The sequence below is a fragment of the Passer domesticus genome, chromosome Z (genome assembly GCF_036417665.1).
Source record: "Passer domesticus isolate bPasDom1 chromosome Z, bPasDom1.hap1, whole genome shotgun sequence".
NCBI lineage: Eukaryota > Metazoa > Chordata > Aves > Passeriformes > Passeridae > Passer > Passer domesticus.
Genome location: NC_087512.1, coordinates 32796097 through 32821249, shown reverse-complemented (window position 1 = coordinate 32821249; position 25153 = coordinate 32796097). Strand labels below are relative to the sequence as shown.

The window sequence follows — 25153 nt, the reverse complement described above, 5'->3', positions numbered from 1 at the left end:
TTCTGTAATTTTCAAATTACAGAAATAGAGTTTGGGATTTTTTAAATATTTTAATATTTGGCTTGTTGATTTGTTTGTTTGTTTTTAATGTATTAGATTGTTTATCCTTAGAGCAGTTTTTGAGAGAGACAAATGAATCTGAGTCATCAGCTCTTCTGCTTTGTGTACATGGGAATTTATGTCAGATTTTGATGCAGGAAAAATTCACGTGCTTTGGTCTATTTCAGACAAGATAACTGGCTTTAAAGGTGTAAAAAGAAGTGCAGCAATGGCCACAGGAAAAAAAATTTAGAGAGCAATAAAACAAAAGCTGCTGGGTGTGGTATAACCAGTAGTCTCAGCTTTAGAAGTACAGGGAAGGTTTTAGACACCTGGGAAGATCACTGCAAGACTAGTAAACCCAAGGAGAAAAAAACAGTGGTTATGTCTGCAAGGAAATTATTAGCTTAGCTGAACTGTGGCACGTCATTAATCAGGAGGCACAAACTACTTGGTGATGGTTTGTGGTACGGGCCTTGCATCTTCTGTTTCAACCCAAGAACCGGATTCTGCTAATAACAGTAATAAAAATCACTTCCGTAGCAATCTTTCCAGGCTTTTATGAGTGCATACTATCTTTCCAATGTGTGGAAACTGGGATCTATTTCCAGTTGCCCATAAAAGTAATTTTAAAATATACACTCCAGTATTTTTAGTGCCTAAGGTTCCTGAAAATACTTTTTGATGTGTTGCTCCTGAAAAGATTTCTTGATATGTTTTGTCAGTTGATAAACTGAATGAAACTCAAAAAGTATTTTTGAGTCTATAAATTTAAGAGGTGACCAGCTAGTACAGATGAACAAATACATGCAAACATTCCTGTAGTCTGATTTATTACCCATATGAGCCAAAATAATACTGATGTGGAAGGGCAGTTGGAGGGAAAATTTGACCTTATGTATTTCAAGCTGAATAAATAGGCTCGGGGAAGGATGGAGGATGTGTTAGTCTGAATAAAAAGAAGCTAAGCTAAGCTGAAAAAAAAAAATCCTGGCCATAATTTGTATTAGTAATAGCACATTTTTTGTATATCTTCTAGTCTCACAATATTTTTCTCATTAGACTTCCCATCTCAAAAACATTCCCTCTGCTGAAGGATTAGTGTGAGAACAGACATGTGCAGCAAAGGCTTTGTATGGAGTAAGCCAAAAAGCTGTATTTCAGTTGCACAGAGATAAACATACAATAATGGATGGGTGCTGCTGAAAAGTAACAACTCTTTTAAGCCCTAGTTATAATTTATTCCCAAATATAGCATGATTTTGCTGTTTAGCATATGTTTCCTGACCTTACTTTTATTCCATGAAGCTTGGACTTTGCTGTAGCTGGGGCCCAAACCCCAGAATCCAGTCTGTTGGCTGCCACAACGGGCTCCTCTTTTTTGGTATATATGGTGCAAAGTGTAAGGTACGTAAGTGTGGACAGTACAGAGGTTTGAGTGCTGTAGGTGTGGAATGTGATCATTTGTTTTGATAGCTGATGGATGCTAACTCTCTGGGTTAGCCTGCAAGTCTGGGGCTCAGAATATCTGCCTTCACTTCTCTGTGTGACCTGTGGTTCTCTTAGCGAAGACACCTGGACTTCTGACAAGGGAGTGCTGAGGGTGTGCTGCCCATGTCAGAGAAATCTGGATAATCCAGAGGAAACAGCCATATCCCACATGTCACACAAGGAAGGAATTTGGGCCACCTAACATCCCAGCAGTGCATAGGTGACTGGAATTTGAAGCAGATGCATTTTTCAGCTCATTCCCATGAACTTCTTGGATACACCAAGAAGAGAGATCACATAAGAAACTTTATTTAGTTTTCTACTTCAAATTTGGATTAAATTTAAGAATAACAGATATGCCTGTCATAGGAAATCAGCTGAGACAAATTTTGCTTTCAAATATTGAAGCTTTATGTATATGGCTTTTTATAGAAAGTACTTATAAGGAAATTGAAAATACCTTTTTGAATCTAATTTGGCTCTTTTTTACAGAGTTACATATTCACAGCATATTCGTACAAAAACATACATGCAGCATGTGTGTGGATAAAGAATAATTCTGGTTATTTATCACTAACAGCCAGAACTGAAAATTTTTATTGTAAGTCTTTTCATTCACCAGAAGTACATCTTCTGCATCATCAGTTGTTCAGCTTTATGTCAAGGTTTTTTAATCTGGCACTGAAAAATCAGTATTTGGTTTCCCTGTTCTACCTCAATACTCCCAGAACAAAAAAGCTGGTTTTTTTTCCTTAGACTAGTTAAATGATCTCATAGCCTCATAAATCTGAAAAAATATTGCTACAGAGCCAAATGCAACGGATACTACCTTCATATCCTTCGTTAGTGAAAAGCCACAGCAACACGCATGATCTAGGAAAGGAGCTGCAATGCCTTTTCTGCTTGTCCAAGTGTGTTCTTTTATTTAATTTTTTTTTTTCTGCATATTGGAGAGTCAGGAACCTTGTTTGATGAATAAAGCATGTATTTTTAACCTAATGTCGTTTTAAGATAAGGAAGTAACAGCACTGCAGCCACAGCACACCAGGCAGAGATGAGGCTGCAATGTGAGTAGCAATGTGACCCTTCTTTCTTGCTTGTTTTTGCAGATGAACAGAGAGATGTAGCACCATCCTCCATATCTCGAGTAACATCTCCCTATGGGTGGGCGATAAAATTTTTGTCACTAAGTTTCTATTAACTTTCAAGTAATAGCAGTGAAAAGTCTTATTTGGTCTCTTTATCCTTTCTGCTGCCATCAGTTCAGCTGCTTTTGTTCTGTCAAGCACAATTCCTTGGAGCTTTCCTGTGGAATAGCTGAGTTATGAATGGGTGCGTCTGGATAGGACACTGAGTGCACCCTTCCCGAGTCTTATAGCAAATTCCCTAGAGATCTTACTTTTCAAGAACTAGACATTTCAGCTGTGTCAAAACTGCAGATACTTGGAAGATGGAGCACTCATGGAATGGTTGAAGTTCAGCCACAGTCATGTCCAATTGATCAGATTTCTCACCTGCATGTCTTTTTCAAAGCAACAAACTTTTTCCTTTCTGAATGTACTAGCCAGCCAAATTGATACCTATGTACCTCAGAGTGTGTTCTCATTAAAATAGAAGTGCAGTGCGGTTTTCTAAAAAATTAATTCAAAGGCAGTTGAAAAGCCAGATGTTAATGTTACACTTCAGATGTGTCACTCCCTACATATCTTATCTGCTTAGAAAGAAGAAAGAAGAGAAAAATTGACTTCAATTTTTTTTCAAGAAAGAGAAAAATTTAGAAAAATTGTCACAGTTGAAATCAGTGTGCATGTATGATTCATAGGAACAATTTTCCAGTTTTGGAGAAGTCTGAATGAAACTATTATTCTTACAAATAAATCTTGAATTAATAAACGCAGATGATGCAGAGCAGCATTTAGTTGAAACAATTATCTCAATTGCATTTTTTTTGTTTGAGAAAGTCAACAATGGCAAATTTTCTGAGTTGTTTGCAGCTGATTCTGACAAAAGATTAGACTTTTTTTTAGCACATTGTTTCTGTTTGGAAAAAATATGTGATTGAGTGAAAGAGCAGTTTGTTTTCTCATAAAAGATAGGCAGTAAATATATTAATGTATTGCTTAAAAGGGATTGGAGAGAAAGATATTATGTCTCCATCTAGGAGAATACTGATGAGCCTCCATATGACGACTTGCCATTATTAGGCCTAACAAAATTTTGGCAAACCTACCTTAAATGCACTTTCAGTTATAATGTCTAAGGTCTTTGAATGTGAAGGTCTGTATTGTCTTACAGTTGGGTTGTATACAAAACCAATGCTATGAATGTTGAGCTGTATTTATTTATCATGTAAAATGGATAGCAAATATGCACTGTGTAATTGGTTTTTGAGGAGGACAGAAACTCCAGGTTTAGTGAGCTCTTTGCAGGATGTTATCTCAATCCATACATTTTGTGCAGTTTTTTCCAAAGGCATTTGAAGGTAGAAGTCTTTATCATTAACTAAATATGTTTCAGTTATTATCACCCAGAGGAGGTGGCTGGGTGTTTTAGAATAATTCATTCAGTTTGTCTAATATGTCCTTAGAATTTTAAGTTGCTCAGATGAATTGAACTACATTATTATATAAAGTCCTTTCAGAAACAAGCTTTAAAAAACAAACCCTGCTGACACCCTGGAGCAGTTTTCACACAGGTAGTAATTTTTCCAGATGTGAACTGTGTTAAATGTTACAATTCTTTCTATTTATACACAGTTTGTTCTTCTCTGTTGTAGCTTGCTGTTCTGTGCTTCATTGGGGTATAGAAAGATGACGAACTGAAAGAAATGGATCTAGCTTCTTACAGTGCTGTACCACTGAGCTCCCTGTGAACTTCTAATTACCCATGTTGGCTCTTCCCTGCAGGTTTGTGATGTCTAATGGGGCAGCAGAGGATTTATCAATTTGTTGAGTTACTTCATACTCTGCCCACAGTGTTCTAACCTTCATATGGTAAAACTGGACAAAAGAAGATGCACAAACACATGAAAATGAAAGAAAACACCTAAACAATAAGGCATGTCAAAACTTGTATCAAGTTACAATAGCGTTGTGCACAATAGCAATAGTCACAGTAGCAGGCATTGATTACTACCAGCATATATAGATAGGTAGCTAAATCACACATCTGTAGTCACAGGAATGCTGATAACTACTCAGTTAAAAAGCTAGTGCTTTTGTTGGGAAAACTCAATCCCCCCCTCTGCCATCAGACAGACACCTGTGTGAGGTCCAATGATCTAGAACCAAAACTCAAGGCAAAATATGTGTGCATAGACCCTTCACACATCTCTTTCCTACCATGGGCTGCAAACTGAGGAATAGCCTGAAGTGTTGTTTGCTGGAACAGTACCAACCTTCTAGAACTGAGCAGGACAGAATGTAGAAGAGCAGATCATGGCACATGCAAGTCTTTTAACAACAGGGCACTCCAGCAGAAAAAGACTTGCTGAGAAATCACAGGTCTTACATTAACATCTCATATCTGCAGGGATTGCTTCTATACCCCCTGTGTGGGACTCTTCGTGGTGGTCTCTTGGAGGACCAAATAGAAATCAACCTTATGCCAAGGGAGGCATATACTCAGTTGTGAGATAGCACAGCCTCTGTGACTGTCTGCAGCAGTAAAGACTCACTGTGTTGAGTGTGCAGCTGAACACTGTTTGAAAACCTCATACCTCATTAGCATTCATCACAGAATGGTGCTGGGCCTTACCCAGCCTGGAGCTCAGTGAAGTCAGAATTCTTGCTTAGGATCTGGAGAGAATTATGATTATTATCAACATATAAGGAAGTCTCCTTTTGCTGGCAGATGCTGTCAAAAACATTGATGGGTCAAGTGGAGTTAATAGGAAATAGAGTTCCTAGATGTTTTAAGTAGGATCTTTTCTTTTAGTCCTGGCCTATTGTCCCCCTTTTCTCACTTCAGTTGAAAATCACTCAGGTGAAATCAATTGCAGCTGTGCTACAATGCCTCACCCTACATAAAGCTAACCATACCTCTGTAGTTTTCTCTTTACAAGCAAAATGGGCTTTCAGACTATGACATGCGTGAGGATGTGGAAGAGCACGAAAATGCTCATCATGGGGAAATCATTTACCGTTACTACCTGGGCAGCCAGGTGGAATGAAGATAACCATAAGCCTTATTCAGAGATAAGCCAGTTAGCTACACTGGTACCACTGGATTATTCTCAGCAGATTATTATGCCCCCCCAAACCAAGGAGACTTCACTATCTGTGCCTCATGTCTAATAATAAACCCCTTTTACATAATTCTGCCAAAAACATCAAAATGAAATTAAGGATCTAATTATAAATATTCTTGGAAGAAATTATCTGGAACAGGGCCTTCCCCTTTCTTTGCACTTCCCCTCTCAGGAGTTTTGTTTCATCAAAGAAAACTGTTGGAGACCATATTTCCTGCCCAACTGTGCCATCTCTGGTTTGACCAGCACTCAAACCAAGGCACCTGCCATGCCCAGTCCATCTGCACTGGGACAATTTTCTGTAAGGGCCCAGAGCTGGTATTTAACCACATGGGAAAATCCCTGTCCTTTAGCCAGTTATCCATCACATTCTTCCCATCCCATAGTCTGCCATACCAAGAGGTTACCTGGACAATCTCTAGCTAAGGAGCAATGATTGTCAGTCATAATTCAACTCCCACATCTTCTCACCCACACTGAGGTAAGCAGTCCTCACAGCTGATAGAAGACAGGCAGAATACTCAATATATGTGGTGACTATGGACTCAATGTCAGACCTGCTTGCTGTAGGCAAAGTGGCCCCAGAAGCCCTGTTGTGGGTTGACCCTGGCTGGATGCCAGATGTCTACCAAAGCTGCTCTGTCTCTCCCCTCCTCAGCTGGAGAGAAAATATAATTAAAAGCCAGCTGAGATAAGGAAATTAGTTGAATTTATTACCAATCAAAATCAGAAAATTATAGTGAAAAGTAAAACAAATCCTAAAAACACCTTTGCCTCACTCCTCCTTCCTAGGCTCAATTTTATTACAGATTCTCCACTTCCTCCCCGTCAAGGAATGGGTGTTGTGGTCAGTTCATCACATGTTGCTTCTGCTTCTGCTCAAGTAGGGGAGTCCTTTCCCAGTGTGAAAGCCCTCCCACAGGAGACAGTCCTCCATGAACGTTTGCATACTCAATCCATCCTTTCAGCTGCAGTTCTTCATAAACTGCTCCAGCGTTGGTCACTTTCCACAGGGAGCAGTCCTTCAGGAACGGGTTTCTCCAGCATGGGTCCCAGAGGTCACAAGTCCTGTCAGCAAACCTGCTCTAGCATGGGCTTCTCTCTCCACAGGGCCATAGATCCTGCAAAAAGTGGGCTTTCCATGGAATTACAGCTATCTTTTGGGCATCTGCCTGCTCCTGCCTCCTCAGTTGGCTGAAAGAGGATTTCTGCTCCAGCATGGACCTCCATGAGTTGCAGGGACAGAGCTGCTTCGTAGCTGCAGGGGAATCTCACATCCCATGGTTGGAGCACCTTCTTACCCTCCTTCTGCACTGACCTTGGAGTCTGCAGGGTTGTTTCTTCTGTGACTGCAATTATTTCTGTGCAAGAACTATTGTTTTCTTCTTTAATATATTATCACAAAGGTGTTACTGCCATTGCTGATAGGCTCAGCCTTGCTCAGCAGTGGGTCCATCCTGGAGCTGGCTGACATTGGCTCTGCTGGATGTGGGGGAAGCTTCCAGCAGCTTCTCACAGAACCCACCACTGTAGCCTCCTTCTTCCAAAACCTTGCTGCACAAACCCAATACAAACCATACAGAACTGCAAAATCACTAGCAAAAGTTTTAAGTCTGTCAAATTAGGAGAAAAAGTTGCCACTTCTGATGGGTTGCAAGCAAAGGAAACACCTGAGTTAAAAGGGAAGACAAAGCAGAAAATGTCTTGGAGCTAGCCTCCTCTCACACAAAACTAACATTAATGCTAAATATAGAAAGATATACTGGGAACAATTAAAGTTGTGAAAATGAATGTAAAATGGAACTAAAATAGAGTAGGAATGTGTTGCAGCATGAAAATTTGCCAACCTACTTTTGTTTGGAAAGAATTTATTTCCATATCATATTAAATAAGGGAAATCTATCTAGACTTTTTTATGCATTTAATATATCCAATAATAACTGAGTTAACCTGGAGGTGTGAAGAACTGAGAAATTGTGAAGTGTGAAAAGAATGGGATAGAGCCTGAGAGAAGAGCAGCAGTTGTGAACTGATATATATGTGGCGTAAGTGGTTTCTCAATAGTGTAAGTGATATGTTTGCTCCAGAGGCTGGTGCTGGCTTTGGGCACCAACAGTATCCCCCCACTCCTGCCCACCTTGAGTGCACTCAGCATGGCTGTGAGGGCACAGTGTGACACTGCAGCCTTTGGGCACTCTTGTGCCAAAGGAAGAGCATTTCATGGCAGTGAAATTGCAAGGAGTCGCTGCTAAGGGGTGAGTTTGGCTTCCAAACCTTTACTGCTTACCATGTCCTAGGAACGGGCAGCAATCAGCTTTGCTGTTTCTAGTACCTAGGCCACCCCCTCAGATTTGCAATGCTCTGGGGTAAGGGCACTGCTTTCCCTAGAGCCCTCTGCCTTTACTCTTGTCCACGCCAGCTCACAGTGAACACGATGTGAGTGTTTTGGTCTTGGCTGATAGAGCTGTTTTGGCAGCCACTGAACTGGAGATGGGATGTAAGTAAAGTGCCTGCTCCACATCCAGTAACAAAAGTGCACTGTATTTGATAAAGCCTATCAGTATGCCCCTCTCTTCAAAGAGAAGGTGAAAAGAATCCATCCCTTCTTCTAAGGAAATTGTGAGCAGGCAGCATAATGGCCTCCATTTATTACTGGGCTTCTTAGCACTGCATCTCAGGGGATACAATTCAGATTTGTATGATTCTCACATTGCTCATAGGGATGAAATCCAATCCACAAATGAGATGGATGGAGTATTATCCTGTACGGAACATTAAAGGCTACCCTCCTCATGAAACAGGTACTTACTGAATAAAGAATGATTGTGTGAGACACAATTCTTAAATGTCAAACTTTTTTTTTTTAATGGCGAGTGTAACTCCACATTTGAATAATGGTTTTCCTTTGGGAAAATTATTTTTAGACATGAAAAAAGTTACGTACTGCATTTTATAAACTGTTTTAAAGAAATAAATGCAAAGAATGCTGGAAATTTAGCATATTGATTTATTGTGCATTGGATTTATTATTACACATGGATTATTTTTATGGAAATAATGCAAATGAATAATTTTAATACATTTTTCTTGTACAATTGAATATTCCAGTCTCCATCATTGACTATCTGACTGTCTTCTGCCCAATTTGCAATGTATCATAGCCCACAAGCATGTATACATATATACACAAGGTATCATCAGTTCTTTTGACAAAATGAAATTTTATCATTATTCCTTTTTCAAGTTAAACCATCATATTTGCCTCTCAGTTGGACTGATGTGTGCTTTTGAATATAACATCAGTTTTCACTTATTTGCCTTGCTAGTCAGCACTTCACATCTATTATTTCCAAAAACTATTTGAAACAAATACTTTAGCATTACTTTTGTTCCTGAGTGTCACAGACCAGGAACTAAGTCTCTAGCCTTTTGGAAGCCAGCTTGTCCACCCCAGATGGTACCTTCCATCCTCTTTCTGCCTGTCCCAAAAAAGTGCTGTGCTAGGACTGGAAGACTAGCAGGCACTTGTGACAGGAGAAGAAGTATAAGTGTTGGAAGAACATTATTAGATGGCCTCCCTGTCAGCCTTCACTTTTACTTTCAGTGGAACTGCTGTGGCTTCTGCTGGATCCTCTGCCAAGAATCATTGTGACTTAACTGTGGAGCCCTTTGCATTCCTGGAAGTATCCTGCCATGTCTTGGATACCCTAGAGCTTCACAAAAGAAGAGACATTTCTACCCATAAGAAAGAGGGAAGTGTCTGGTTGTAAGATGCCCAGAAAATGGCTTAATAGGAATGATGGCTTTTCATCACTCTGGAAGTCAGCAAAGATGTTTCTTGGGCAAATACTGCCATAGTTTATTAATTTTTTAATCTTTATTTGTCTCTTCACTAATGTCAAATGAGGAAAAATAGAAAGGCTAAGCAAAGTTAACAGCAGTTATACCCCACCCCCATTACTGCCACATTATAAAGGAATAATCCAATTTATATTTTCCAGGGTATGTAACTCAGTCAAAGGCAGCAGATTGTCAGGCTTCTATAGTCATGCACTGCTCCCTTAGTAGAAATGAAAAGGCCTAATGCCATTAGGGATGTTTCATTGTGACTTTATTTCAACAGGTTTTGCATCTGTCAATTATGTTGAATATTTACCAGAAAACAGCAGGAGAAACAGGAAAGGTACATGGTGAGGAGCAATGTGGGGAAGTCTCCTGAGGTTCTAGAGATCAGCAGTCCTTCTGGATTCCCATGAATCTCTGAGGCAGGGCTGTATGCACACCTGGCTAAAGAAAGGAACGCCAAATGGGCTTTCCAAACACCTATCTAAAACCTGTAAAATCTGTCAATGTAAATAGCTGGGACTGATCTCCCAGCTGCAGCCCGTCACCAAGGAGTGTGTGCAAGTGTGGATGAGTTTGTTCTCTACTACAGTACTAGTTTAGGTCTCTGTCCCAGCACTGTCTGTCTTCCAGAGGAGAGCACTGTGAATTCTTTGAGCCTATTAGTAGGTGTTGAGACCTTATAGAAATTAAAGCATTCCTAAAGGTTCCTTCTGGGTATGAAATGGAGCAGAATCAAAAGCTGAGTCAGCCTAGAGAAAACAAACCTTTCAAAAACCTAAACCTTTGGGGAAAAGCCAAATTGGCAATTATTTCTTCATGTGTTAGGAAGACAGATATTAGAAGTGGGTGAACTTGCTTGCATCTAATTTATTTTAAATATTAAACAGATTTTAGTTCTGCCAAATTTTATATTTTCATACATGTCTTTTTTCCTTTGAAAATGTTTAAAAAATGTTTAGCCAAAAGAAATTTGTGTCAAATTCACTTGAAAAATTAATTTAAATAATCCAGCTCACTTGAAAGTTAAAATCATTCCATTAAAATACCTCCAAACTTATATCAATATGGAAGCCTGAATTACTTTGAAATTGCTATTATGTAACAAGCCTATTGTACTATATGTTTTCTTCATAAATCTATCTTTTTCTGAGAGGAAAAAGGGTCATCATCTGAAAAATTTTGTCCAATAACATATGTGTCTATGTTGGTTATGACTGTATCTTCAAGCTGCATAGGAGATGTGGTCTCTCCACGTATTACAGCAATTTAAAAAGTCCATCTGCAAAACAGGCATGGCTGGGAGAAAGGCAGACCTCCCAGCAGGCAGGATGAGGCATGGGAGCAGCCTGTGTAGGGGGAGCACACACTGACCAGCAGTGCAGGCGTTGGGTGCCAGAAATCCCCATTCTGCCTTCAGCTAATGCCAGAAGGCAACGTGCTGCAGCAGAAGGGAGGCTTATCATTAACTCTATCTATCCTGGATGTACAAAAGCAAATATTCATGCTTTTTCTCCTATAGCTTGTGGCTATAGGAGATGCATAGTCTTCCTGAAACTTCAGGAGCTTTCTAGGATGGAGAATCTCCACTGCTGACTGACTTAGTAAAAGAAGTTGCTGCACGATTGGATTTGCTGTAGGCTGGGCATCTGAGAGCAGCTTGAGACCTCTCAGTTAGCTACCGTGTGATAAAACTTTTATCCTCTTTTAAGCACAGTGAACTGGCTCATGATTACCTAAAGTGTGGGCTCACACTCCCAGCCGTCACAGGGCTGCTGGGGATTTGCGAATTGCCCTAGTAAGGCAGATTAGTGGCTGAAGCAATTGGTCACTTCACCTGTGATCAGACTTCAGTGGATGGGAAATTGCAGAGAATCTCCCTCTTCAACATCAGTCCCATTTTCCCTTGTGCTGGCAAATATGCTTGTTAGCATGTTTGAAGTTAGGGGTTATTTGTGTCCAGGGTTTATGTCACACCCACAGCTTTCTCTAGTCCCACCATGATGAGCCTGTTAGTGAAGGCCACATTAAAGATTCAGCCTCAGGACATCTGCCTGTGCACTGCTTGCCAAAAACTGGATAAAACTCTGCTGCTGCTGCTCTCCATACCTTATAATGTTTATCACAAAGCCAGGGGGTTTGAGCAGGATGTAGGGTATGGAGCCTGAATTAATCCTCCTGTGCACTCTAAATGTGCTGAGCAATCCTGTAGCACCTGATCATAGGCAGATTTTACAGTATTCAAAAATTTTCTCATGTCCCAATTGATCACTGTGACTTAAATGAAATTAAAAAGGACACATCCTCATCTATTATACAGAAACGTTTCTAGAAAGAGATCTATGCAAATTTAGGGGATTGAGTTGGCCAAAATCCTGGTTAATTTTTGGTCTGACTTTTTTGATGTTGGTTTCATCATGTGCATTTAAAATAAAACAACTGAGAAACTGAGGCTGCAAGCCAGCCTCAGTAGTACACAGAGAGAAGGGAAAACAGCTCTTATATTTTGATGTACTGAGTGCTAGTACAGAGCTGTTCTGTTTTCAGCATTCTGGACTGGCTCAGGGAGTCATTTCATTAGGTGCTGTCAGTGTTTCAGGACCTCAATAAATGGGCCCTTAACTCAGGAGCTGATCTTGTTAAAACAAAAGAAAAAAAAAGTAGTAATAATAATAATTAAAAAATTAAAACAATTTTTGCTGTTGCTTTGTTGTTATTTCTGTTGTTATTGTTATTGTTACTATTTTAAAGTATTCATTTTAAGGATAAAATTTTGGAGATGTGGAGAGGGCAATTGCTTTAATTTGGTTTTTGCTAAAGAAAGATTTATTGCTAAAGGACATACAGGATCTGCAATACATCTGTAAAACTGATGCTGATCACTTCATCCAGGACTGGCAAATCCCAGTCCTTTATATAGCTTTTAAATGTAAGCCAGGGTTTATGGATTTCCTCTGTGTGCTTATGTAAGTACTTTTTCTTTTCTGCACCTTAAAACAAAGTCAGAATTATTTGTTCTTCTAAGCTAGTCCTTCCTTCAGGGAATGACAGATTTTCCATTAGAGAAAAAGCCCCAGAAGGAAAACTTTGTAGGAAGAATGCCTTCTCACCCTGGTGGCAGTATGTAGAAGAGGCAAATTACTTGAAGCTGTGGGGCAGAAGGGAGCCGTGATTAAAATAGTTCCCTGCCCACTCACTTCCCCCTTCTCAGCTAGATCATCCAGAGCAGAGAAAATCAAGAGCATCCATGGGAAAGGGAGGAGGAAAAGTCTGCATCACTGAAATTCTAACTGCACCTCCCATCTCCTCCTGAGGACTTACAGCCTTCCTATTTCTTGCTAAACCTGATTGCAAAGAGTTAAACTGTTTCCATATGTCCAGTTCCAGAGTTTGTAGCCTTTGGCAGCCCCTGCTGCACCCTGCTGCAGCTGCTACCTGTGTGTTCCCGGGCGCCCGCCCGTGCATGCGTGTGCGAGCGCCCAGATCCACGTGTGCACACACGTGTGCTCTGACCTCTGGGCCAGGGCCCTACTGTGATGCTGAACCCGTCTGTCCTTCTTGGGGAAGATCCTAATTCAGAGTAATTTCTTCCCCCTCCTCTCTTGCACTCAGAGCTGACCATGGATCATGTCAAACAATATACAACTGAGAAGAATGCAAATAAACTTAAGTCCGTGCAGCCCAGCAATGCAGCTAGCCGCCCACTTGTGAGATACTAAACTGGTGTACACATGATACACAAAGAATGCTGGCTGGTTTCACCAATCCCTTCAGAAAAAAAAGAAAAAAAAAAAAAAGACCTGATCCTTGTCTTTATATCGGTGAGGTTGGAGTTCTTGCTAATAAAGGAGCTTTTCCCATGATGCAGTGTGATAAGGATTGGCCTACATGTAGCCCAGCAAGCCACTGCTGATGTTTTCTTGATTAGGTGTCTTATCTTCCATTGAGCTGCATCTGATGAAGGTTGCTGACAGCGTAATGGCAGGAAAAGCATCGGACAGCTCCATAAAATGGCAGCTTTGCTATGACATGTCAGCCAGGACCTGGTGGATGGTAAGTTGGAGTGATAACTTTTTTTTCCTCTCCCTGGAAGCTTTTTTTTTTTCTTTTCTGAACTCCTCCTTACTGTTGCAATGCACGTGCTGTAAAGTTCAGAGCGCGCAGTTTGCGGCTCCAGCTCAGTGACTCTTCAGAGTTCCTAACATCACAGTGAGATAGATAGGGTTTCTCTGCTGCTGTAGGAGCATGGGCCTTCTCATTAAAACAGCAGCAAGTACAGCATGGAATTTTTATTTTACTTTCTCAATTTTATTTTGTCTCCTGCTCAGCTCTCTCTCCTCTTTTTTTCTTTTTTTCCTTTTTTTTTTTTTTTTATTTCCCCTACCCTTGCACCCTGTGAAATGCAAATTTTTCAGTTTGCCAATCTAGTTGGTATGAGAACGTGGAGCTGGAAGCAGTCACGGAAAAAAAGAAAGCAGCCTTGTCATCATGCTCTTGGCTAATTGTTCTTGAGTTGGTCTCAAAAATAGAGCAATCTGCCTCTTTATTCTGTTTCCTCTGAATAATTATTTAGAAAGTGTATTGTATCATGTTGTGAGCAGCCTCCTAATCACTATGCGATTGTCCCCCACGCTTCTCTTTAATTTGGAGTCCTCCTCCCTACCAATGAATGCAGTAACTGGAGCAACTACTGATTAATATGCTGCTTGTCATAATTAAATTTAGTTAATGAGGATATGCATATTCAGTCCATTTTTTCTTTGTTTGGATGAGCATGGCTTTTTTGTTCATATTTATACAGCTGCAAATGAAAGCGGAGAGCTGGAAAAAATTAAAACTTTACTGAGCTCAGGGAAGGGCGGATCCTGAAAGACAACTTTTTTTAATGTTACCAGGCAAAGGAGCCCAAAACTTTACTTAATGAAAACAGTGAGACCAGGAGAAAATATTTTGGGAATGAAAAGCTTTTCTCCACAGCAGAACTACATGAAATTTTCTCCACATATGGATTTTTTTCAGTTGTGGACAATGGTCTCTTGTATGCCATAGCTATGCCGTGAAAGGGACATTTGGCTAGCTTGCATTCCAGTATGAATATTAATTTCATTCTTGGGTTGCTTTGTCTGGTGGCGTATTTTTATCCTTTTCATTCCTTCATTGATTGCCTTTGCTTGTTTGTCTGGATAATTATAATGCTTGCTGCATGCGTTGCATTTTTACAATTAGTACAGTGCTGGGACAATAGGCACTTTATTCTTGGGCAGTGGGTCTGGGGAGCACCAGTGGAGAGCACATCCCAGTGCCTGGACAGAAGGCAGGTTTCTGATTATAACTGCCTTCCTACACTGCTTTGCAAGGACTTCGTTATCTTTCCAAAGGTGGATACGTTGATACGTGCCTTCAGAGAGAGTATCAAACCTGAAGGGAGTATTTAATTTAAATTATGGTTATTACTTGTGATTGTTTCTGTGGTTTCTGGGTACAGGGAAGAAGAATTATTCTGTCTTTGCTACTTGTTGAACTACTGGGGTAACTTTAAAAAGAACAGTAGAATGTAGATGATAAAAAGCTGTTTTGTTAACTTGCTATTTTGCTGGGGGTTACACTGTTTAATATCACCTTTTGATTCAGGTTTAGATCTTTAATCAGATTTTCTTGTAATTTTGTACATTATTGAGTAGAGCTGTTGAAGTGACTGACCGTTGTTTAGACAAGGACATTATGAAATGTTTGCATAGTGTATTTCCTTAATATTGCATGTATGAAGGTTTGCTTTTATTAAGCAGCACTTGTTAAGTTTAATATAGTGCTCACTAAGGATACCTTTCAGTGAGATGGCATTGCTTCCAAAGGGAAAAGAAAATCAATACTTTCACTGCAGTATTTTATCCTGAATGTTAATCTGTAAAATACATGTAAAATAAATGTTCATTGTCTTGAGTGTGTATTTCATGCACACTTTGGAAAAGGAGTTTAAGAATGCTTGACGGTTCTGTATGGGTAAAAATCCAATGATATTTTAGCTCTGCATTCTATTTTGCATCATATTTCTAACTTTCAAATTCGCAGCTGTAAAATCTAAAGTAAACCTGTGTGTGCACTACTAATACAAATTGTTTTCTCTCAGAAAAGAAAAACCTCATGTTGCAATGTCTTAGCATGCAAAATATTATCACGATTATTGTGTAATTATTTACAGTACATTCCTATCTAAAATATGTAGTGTAAGTAAAACATTAAGACTTCTGAGTGAAACAACAAGGAAGACAGACTTTATCTTTCTGCTTCTGCTTTTCTTGAATGATTGTAAACACAGAATTGTAAATGCCTTATGGGGAACAGGAAATATTGTATAAGATGGTTACACATAGTTATAAAAAAGTTTATTAACAAATGTTATTATGACAAGCATCATTATTAACTTAGTGGGATTTTATTATACATAAACTGTCTATAACTACTTTGCAACATGTAAATATTAGTATCGACTTCCATTTGAATAAACCTACAATATTGGCTTTTGATAACTTTAAAATAATTATGTTGAACTAGTCTCATCAAGAAAGACAACATTCTATCTTTCTCCTTAAATTAAGTGGAATGACTGTTAAGTTTTTAGGGTGCATTTTGTTTTCTATCTTGCTGTTTATTTCCTTCATATTCTTTTATTTGGCTACAATAAAAACGTGGTTTGTCAGGGAACAACCAAACAAACATATATTACACACTCCCCCTCTGTGTTCTCCTAAACTCAGACATATTTACTAAAACATAAAAGGGCAAAGGTTTTACTTAGAATGCAATAAACAACCACATGCAAACAAAAGTAAACTTTTAATATACTAAATAACTGAATATATAGAAATCTGCTAACTGGTTATGTCTTTCTTTTGTAATTGTGTAAATATGACCATCTTAATTGTGCATCATATTTTTGCATTAAACTTTGTGATGAGGGAAAGGACATGAAGTGAAGAGACAGAACCTGTCTCTGTAAAGTGCTATTCAGTGCAGTTGGGAAATAATAAAGAACTTCTTTTGCTGTAAAATCTCCACTTAGAAGTGGGGAGGAATGCTAATGAGGGTGATTGAGAGAATGATACCCATAGAAAAGCTAGATATTTTTTCATTGTCCCTTTATTAATGACAAATGGCTAGTTTGGGATTATAGTCAAAATCAGGTTTTGTGATTGAATTCACAAATTTAATAGTTCATCGCTTTACAGGTCTCGAAATTAAAATCTAAGTAGTTATTTATGAAACTTCATGGAATTGCTAATAGGTTATTGGGTTTTTCTTGTGTGAAAAGATTCCAAATATTTACATCTAGCACGTCTTGAAAGCTATTTTTTTAAATCTGTGCCTAAATCTGAATCAATGTCTCTGGTTTGCAGATCATTTTCATGCAATTGTATAGGGGGAAAAATATATATTCTAAAGAAAAATCTCTTCATCCCAATACCAAAATCCTATATTTGTGCACAAATTTACATCCATCTGCAGTAGAGATAATGAAAAAACGGCCTTTTCAAACTCTTGCAAAAAAGTATTGAAATCACAGATTTTATTAAGAACTAACCAGAGACAATGAAAACTTCTGATCTATTGTAAATACTGCACATTTTGTTATGCTTAATGGCTTGATCTGATGATCAAAGACATCATAACAAAATTTCGGAATAAAAAAATCTGTCAATACAAAGTTTATCATGTTGTATTAAGGCGTATTAATAGGGTAAATAATCCCAAGTGGAGGTTAAAATAATAACAATTTAGATGCTATATTTCAGCATTAAAAAGAATTATTCCAATCCTTAATTTTATTAGTAAATCCAGGTTTTAATGTACTTTTTGGTTTAACACAAATGTTAATCACATTCCAGGGGAGTTGCAGTATGTCAATATTTTGCAGCAGCACATCTGCGCTGTTTTCTAATTTGGATTAAAATGATATTCATAACACAACAACTCCATCAGTTGTTCAGAAGTACAGCTTGTTAATGAATCCTTTGTTCTCAATAATGACTTTTAATTAAATGATTTAGATACAAATGTCAATATAACTGTGGACATATTGAACATGCTGTGCTTATTCGGGCACCTAGAACACTAGATCATAATTCTGTAAGTTTCAGGGGAAGGAGTGGGTAGAAGGATATAAGGTTATATCCATAAGCAGTTGTTCAGTTTTCTTTACATAAGTGGCAACAACATATATAACATACCACAAGATCATTTACTGACTACCTAATGGTTATTCTGAATGATGAGCCATAAGACATCTTTTTGAAGACATGTTTGTTAGACTTATGAGACACTATAAATATTCACTTTTTAGTTCTTGTTCAGAACCATTGAATTTCTGTCTATAAAAATATTTGGCTCAGGTAATCTGTGTAATTGGACAACTCAGAATAAATTTGTTTAAAATCAGAAAGGTTTGTATGGAGAACTGTAAATACTGAATGCATGTTCAGCTTTATTTTTTAATGCTTTTTATTAGGGAATGTTAGAATAATCTTACTTCATTAAAAAAAAACCCCAACCAACCAACCAAACAACAAGAACAACAATAACAAAATAAATAAAAAAAACCCAAAAAAACAAACAAACAAACAAAAAAACCCAAAAAACCAAAAACACAACACAGTAGCAGTTGTTTACATTACACACATACTAACAGCATGTACTGAGGTAGAATTAAGGTGTTTTTGCTCACTTTCAATACTCTTTCATTGCTGATTTTAAAAAATGTGTCCCTTTGAAATATGTCCCAAGAAAAATATATTTGTGCTTACTGACAAGCACATACCTCTCGAACTCCTCTCTGTCTTTAGACACTTGTTATAACTGTGTTTCCAGTTAGATTTGCTACTGTGGGGTGTTTAGCAGCTGCAGCACCTTCTCAGCAAAGTTACCTTTTCTGCTTGGGCTTCATACTTTTATCAGGCACTCTGACAGTGCCTCAGTTTGTCTGCTCACTCTGGCAATGTTAATTGTTTTCTTATGGTGAAAACTGTATGTCAACAGTACTATGAACATTAGTTTGTGGGAAGGTGTGCTTGTGACTGTGTATATAAACGTGTGTGCACTGTGCTGGCTTATGGCACGATCCAAAGTTCACCAATATCAGGAGAAAGCAACTATGTAATTCTAAAGCATCTATCTGCAACATGCAAAATGCAATTGTACTTTCAGTAATGTGCTTGAGAATTACACAACTGTAGTATTCAAGATGTAATTAACATCGGTGTTTTGTGTACCTATTCAATTATACTTTGTAACTTCTCTGAACATGTATTATGACTGAGGAAATATGTGTTCCCATTAGGCTATGGCACCTTGCTGTATCTGAATCTTCTGTAGGACCTGCAGAAATTCTGTGCAACTCATAATAAAGTTGCTTTTTCTGTTCTGAAGTTATCACCTGACTCTTTCACTTTTTCCCCCCAGATATTTGATTTCTTTGCTCCATTTAAAAACAAAAACAAAAACAAAAAACCTATGTGAAAAAGGTTGTTTTCTAGCTGGAATTTATGGCCTCCAATTTTATTTGATGATGATTGAATCCAAATTATGAAGAAATAAAGCTGATTTTTCTATGCTTTGATACTACTGGACTGAAAATTCTGTCAAAAACACATTTTCTCTTTAAGATATATTTTCAGGATTCTAGTGTGAGACAATAGAATTGCAATCTTGAATGAAGCAAAAAACAAGAGAGAAATGGAAAAGCTAAATTAAAGACAGGTGAAGCTTTCTGCAATTTCTTTTTGCAGTTTAATTTAGAAACAGAAGTTATTCAGAAAAAAAAGCTGAGTAGGTCACTCCTTTAGTAATTCGAAATAAGAGATAGCCAGGTGTTAGCTAAAACTGGCATTGCAATTATAGCATCATGCAAAGATAGTTTGCAGAAGAAAGAGCTTCACTGAGAAAAAATAAAATCAGTTCTTTCAAATCTTTAAGCCCTATTTGGTTAGAAACTAGCTTTGTTTTATTTTTGAACTGCTAATAGTAACTTTAACATTTTGTGCTGTGATGCGGTAGTGCAATTAACTGTCTTAAAATTTTACTACTACTGTTCAGAATTCAAAACAAAACAAAGCCACGCTTTCAATATTTTAACAGATCCCGTTCTTTGCAATAACATCAAAATATTCTTCTGAATGTTCAATGTAATCCAAAAATTTTTCTGTCCTTGCAGTAGAATGGAGTGATAGATCTATGTTGCTAAACATATATTAAATGTCAAATGTAATTTCTCAAATTGTCATTGTAGAATAGCAGTTTCTCAAAGATATTCAGCACTAAGGGAGAGATTTTCTATGTAGCATCATTTTAAATGATGACTCATTTCTTAAGGAATATGGAATGATATTACCTGCCAGTGGAAGTGAACTTAATTCTTTGCAAGTCAAGGAAAGATTGTGCTTAGATTGGTTAGACTAGATGTAAATTTTCCAATGCTCAAGAAAATGAGACAGAGGGTTTTTAATTTCTTCCATGTAATAAAGACTTCTGATTTATTCCATGTAATAAATTTGAACCAATGAAGTTATATGATCTTTTGTTCAGGGTAAGAAATCTGTAAAATAAAGCTGTTACCAAAACCTATTATCTTGAGAGTCATGGATACAGTATAGAAGCTATGTTCTCCTTAAAAACAAGTAGAGGATCAAACTGAATTGTTAATACTGTGTCATTAAATTAAACCAGTTATATACTTGAAATGCTTCATCTTCCTATTATGGCACACCAAGCTGTCCCATTTAACCAGTCGTATTCCATTTGCTCTGACTTGTGTTTGTTTCCTCTAACTACCTTATACACGTTTGGAGAAACTCTGCTTTTATAACACCTTTAAAAATCACCCATTAAAGGATATTAAACAAGCTTCTTTCACCAAATAGGTCAGACTGTGCTTGTTCCTTGCATGAAGGCATAATTTTGCTACCTGACAGTAACAGTTCATATAGTTTCAGAAACCACCGAGATTTGTTGCGCTATCCTGAAAGTCTGATGAGGTTTTTAACTCTCAGAGCACCTCTGCAGGCGCACTGATGTTTCTTAAGCAGAGTTTACTGCCTCAGCATCCCAGCCACAGCACCGTTCCTTCATGAGTATTTGTAAATCAAGGCTCTTTCAGTGGAATCCTTGAGGATACTAAGGGGAAATGAGGGTTTGTTTTCTGCTGGCCATAATATTTCTGTGGTCTGTTATTACATCAGCTATTGCTTTCACAGAACTGTCATCTCACTGGCTAGACCAGCAATGTAGCACCCTGTCATGCTAAGAAAGGAAAATATGGTCCACATAAGTCTGCATAAACTTTTCAGGTTTCTTATCCTGTCAGTCAAACTTATTTTTGAGCACACTTTCAGAGGCCCAGCATTAGGAGAAGGTATTAAATGGATCTGACCCAAAGGCTGCCATTTTTCCACCCAACAACCATGGCTGAGGCAGCAGCAGCAGCGCTGCTGCCTTTCACTTTACACCTGGGCTTGAATCTCAGCTCTGCAAGGGTATAATGTAGTCTTAAAACCCAAGAGTTTCCCATACTTGGTACTGATAATTAGCAAGTTTGAGAGACAGGTTAGGATTCTTGGGGCAGAATCTGAACTTGGTTAGCCATTTGCTTAAGTCAAGTTAGTATTGAAGCCTTCACTAGTGATTTCAGTTCATTCACATCAACAAGCTTTTCACTTTAATCCTGTTAATGATGTGTCTTGCGCCAACTTCATGCTGTGACTTCTCAGAAAAATCTATTTTTTAAATTGAAATTAGTTATGAACCTGGAAATCATTCCAGGTTCCAATCAAACGTTATGATTTCTTTTAAGCCAGAGACTGCCTTAGATGAGGAGTAATTGTCAGTGAGAGAAGGGAGTTATTTTATTTTTTCTCAGGTAAAATTACACTTTGGTTAATGCTGCTGTCCAAATAAGGGGTCTAAATCTTACTTTAGTGTGTGCAATGTGAATGTGTTAATAGCAATGAAAGATAAGTTCTGATTTACTAAAAAGTCTTACCCAAAATAAATATCACACAGTGATCTTCAGACCACTTCATCCAGGTGTGTTCTTACATAGTGTTACTAGAATTATCTCAAATTATCTCATGGAAAAGTAATAGAGAAGAATATAATTAATTTTTAGTGTTCTTTCACAAATCAATAAGCAAACTGATGTATCATTAACTGACAGAATGTCTACACTTGATAGCATATAGATGATTCAGGTCCATTTAATTGCCTTATCAATGCCTTTTGCCACAGCAGAAATTGTAGAGGGCTTTAACTCTGAAAGATGTTTTTACTTCTTGGAGTGAATAATTTTACTTACATGCTATACTCCCTGGTACTTTCGATATTGTGTTTGTCAATCTCTACATCCCAACTGATACTGATGTGTAACTAAAAGCTTCCTGGAATCTGATATGAAGGTTGTCTCCTCCTTGACTAATTTTAGTGACTATTTTTTGTACACATTGTCAACAGCAAAATTATATCCATGCAGAAGTACAATATGTAACAAGCATGGAAGGGAAAACACTTGAATTGGCTGTTAAGCAATTTCTCAAGTAAAAGGCCTGATTTAATCTTTCTCCAATTTAAACTGCTGCACCTAATAAGACCCAGTGAAGACAGAATTGCTGCTTATGTCTTTCAGACTAGGTATCCTAATAAATAATGTTCCCAATGCATTTTGGAAGTCACTTAGAATTTTTCCATAAGTACTAAAATGAGTTTTGTAACACAATAGTTCTAATAACATTTGTTGTGCCATTTATATGCAGATATTTTTGGATTTGTTTCCTTTTGATAGCATATAACATTAGATCTAGAGTGGTATTTTTCTGCAGTAATTTGCAATAAGAAACTTGAAAAAGTACAGAAGAAAATCTGAACACTGTATTTTGACTATAAATAGAAAAGGCAATTGTCAGTTTAATTTACTTTTTTACTTCACATGTTGTTGCTAAACTTAATCAAGACTGATTAAATTGGCTATTTGAATTAAGTGAAAAGAAGATTGTGTTCTGGAGGATATTCAGGTAAGGTTTCTTAGTAAATTCCACAACACCAACAGTGCCCTTCAGTAAACATTTTTATACATCTGGTGCTCTGTTTAGGCCAAGAGTGATCTATAATATTAAAATAGGTTTTGATATAAGGAAAGAACTTGTGTAGAACTATTTTGCTGCTGCTTTATGTTGTCATCAAGATATGGATGGTGATTTACCCACCCTTTACTGCCCTGCGTTCTACAGAATGATCACAATTAACTTGCTACTTGAATCTTGTAATCAGGAGGTCTTGATACACAATGATGAATGTATCAGAGGCTTACTTTTCCTATCTATGTAACTACATTTTTGCCAACAATAATGAGCTGTCACAGTGTGAGTTTTGGAGATGAAATTAACACAGGGAAAAATGAGTAAAGCTGTACACTAGGAGCATAATCAAATCAAGCAGAACATGACAAGGAGCATGCTACTGGAGTTTGACATGAAACAGGGACAGACGAAGAGGCTGCTAAATTGTGTACATGTATGGGCTGCAGTCTTGGTGATACCGTGTTCATCACCGCCCAAGTTTCCTGGCTTAGTTTCCCTGTGTGCACTGTTTACTCAGACATGCATGAGCCTGATTCTCTGTTTTCAACACATAGTGCTTATTTACATTGTTTGTAAACAACAGTATAAACAACCTTGTTTATATATCAAAGCAGCAGGAATTGCAGCAGCATGGTTTGGGATACAGGCTTGAAGTGTAACAGCAAGCAGGTATGACTATAAAGTACATAATCTGCTTCTGTAAGAAGAGAGGAGAAGCTGGGTGATTGATGGCTTTCTGAAAAAAGTGCTACTCAGGTTTCCCCTGCATTCCAGGCTGGAGTGGAAGAGAGAATTCAAGGTTACCAGTTAGCCGCAGAGTGCTGATTTCTTTGTAATGGAAAAAATTCAATTACGTGAAATATTAGACTTGTCTCTCTGTCTTAGCTCTCCTCAATCTATTTAGTCAGGAAAAAAAATGAAACTTCTCAACAGATGCCTGGCTGCCTGGGTAGAGAGAGGAAAATCATAATTTGTCTGTAATCCCTAATGCAAACAGTTGTTCATTAAGAAACAAAACTAATGTAATCTTGATGATTTGCTTGGATTTCTACTCTATCATGGTGTTTTGTACAGCTGGCAGGCTAATGTAATTTTACTTAGGAACCCAAAGCAATCTGGTACTCAGACAACACCATGTAGATTTAGGGAAATTTGGGGCTCAGATTAGCATAATACTAACTAATCATGAATATCATTTGCATTAATTAGAGTATTGGGGAAAGATGTTTTTTAAATGGAAGAAAATTGAAAGAAAGATTAAGGGCAAGGGCTTACAAACCTAGTTTTGCTGTATGCAAGAATATAACAGATGATTTCTGCTATAATGCCTAATATTTTAATGTGTAAGTATTAATTAGAGTATCAGCGAAAGATTGTTTCTAATTGGAAGAAAACTGAAAGAGAGATTAAGGGCAGAGTTTATGAATCTGCTTTTGCTTGTTGATGCCAGTATGCAGCAGATGATTTCTCCTATAATGCCAAAAAGCTTAATCTGTAAAAGATAGGGTGACTAATATACTACACAGTAGAGACACTCCAAGGATTTTTTTATTTAAATTAGGCTCATTTCAAGCAAAAAGAGAACTAGATGGCGTATGCTTACATCCATACTATTACTAATAAACATAAACAAATTGGGTAAGGAAAAAAAGAGTATTTGAAGGCAAATTGTGAGTTAAAAGTAACTGTGAGTTAAAAGTAATTGCTCTTCAGTATTTTAGCATTTGATATATCTGTTTTCTTAATAATTAAAGTATGCCTACATTATATGAGTGCTTTCTTTGAAAAAAGAAAATAAAGGCTGACAGTCTATACTTTAGACTATGTTAAAAATATACTTTAAGATGCTTTTTGTTTTAAGGCTATGATCCAGATATGCAACACTTCACTTCCTGTATTGGAGTGGTCACTCAAATCTTTGTGAGCAGATATTATGGCTATTTTAAATATCAGATTACGAAAACTATTGCAAGGTATGCCTTTGCTTACAATTTTTTTTTCAGGAATTCCCTGGATGATGATGATGACAATGATGATGATGATTATTAGTAGTAGTAGTAGTATTGATATTGTTATTGTTGTTATTATTATTTGTTGCTGCAGTACAGTAGTTTTGTTTTCCTATGGTATACACGTTCTTCAGTAGCACCAAAGAGCTATTGGTTAGGCAGTGTAATTACTAGCAGCAATGCCTAGTTGGTACTGAAATTGAAGTACAATAGATATTACAGTGTGTAGTAGCAGATCTAATTTAGATGAATGTAGGGGTATTACACTGGGGCAGTGTTTTGTGTATACCTCACATACATTGCCTGTTCTTACAGGACCTATAATTATGATATCTATTTGGTTGGAGACCTAATGCAAAACTTCCCTCTGGCAGACTTCTGAAAATATTTTCAGAATGGTGCCT

General features: G+C 37.6%; 1 protein-coding gene across 1 annotated transcript in view; it reads left to right on the top strand.

The window, feature by feature from the left end:
* Window positions 1-7054, top strand: part of ZDHHC21 (zinc finger DHHC-type palmitoyltransferase 21) — a 46959-nt gene extending 39905 nt beyond the window's left edge. Inside the window, exons 8-9 of the transcript XR_010353635.1 lie at window positions 4307-4436; window positions 6890-7054. The gene's annotated coding sequence lies outside the window, so the exon portion shown is untranslated. The remainder of the gene's footprint in view (window positions 1-4306; window positions 4437-6889) is intronic.
* The last annotated feature ends 18099 nt before the right edge of the window (window positions 7055-25153 follow it).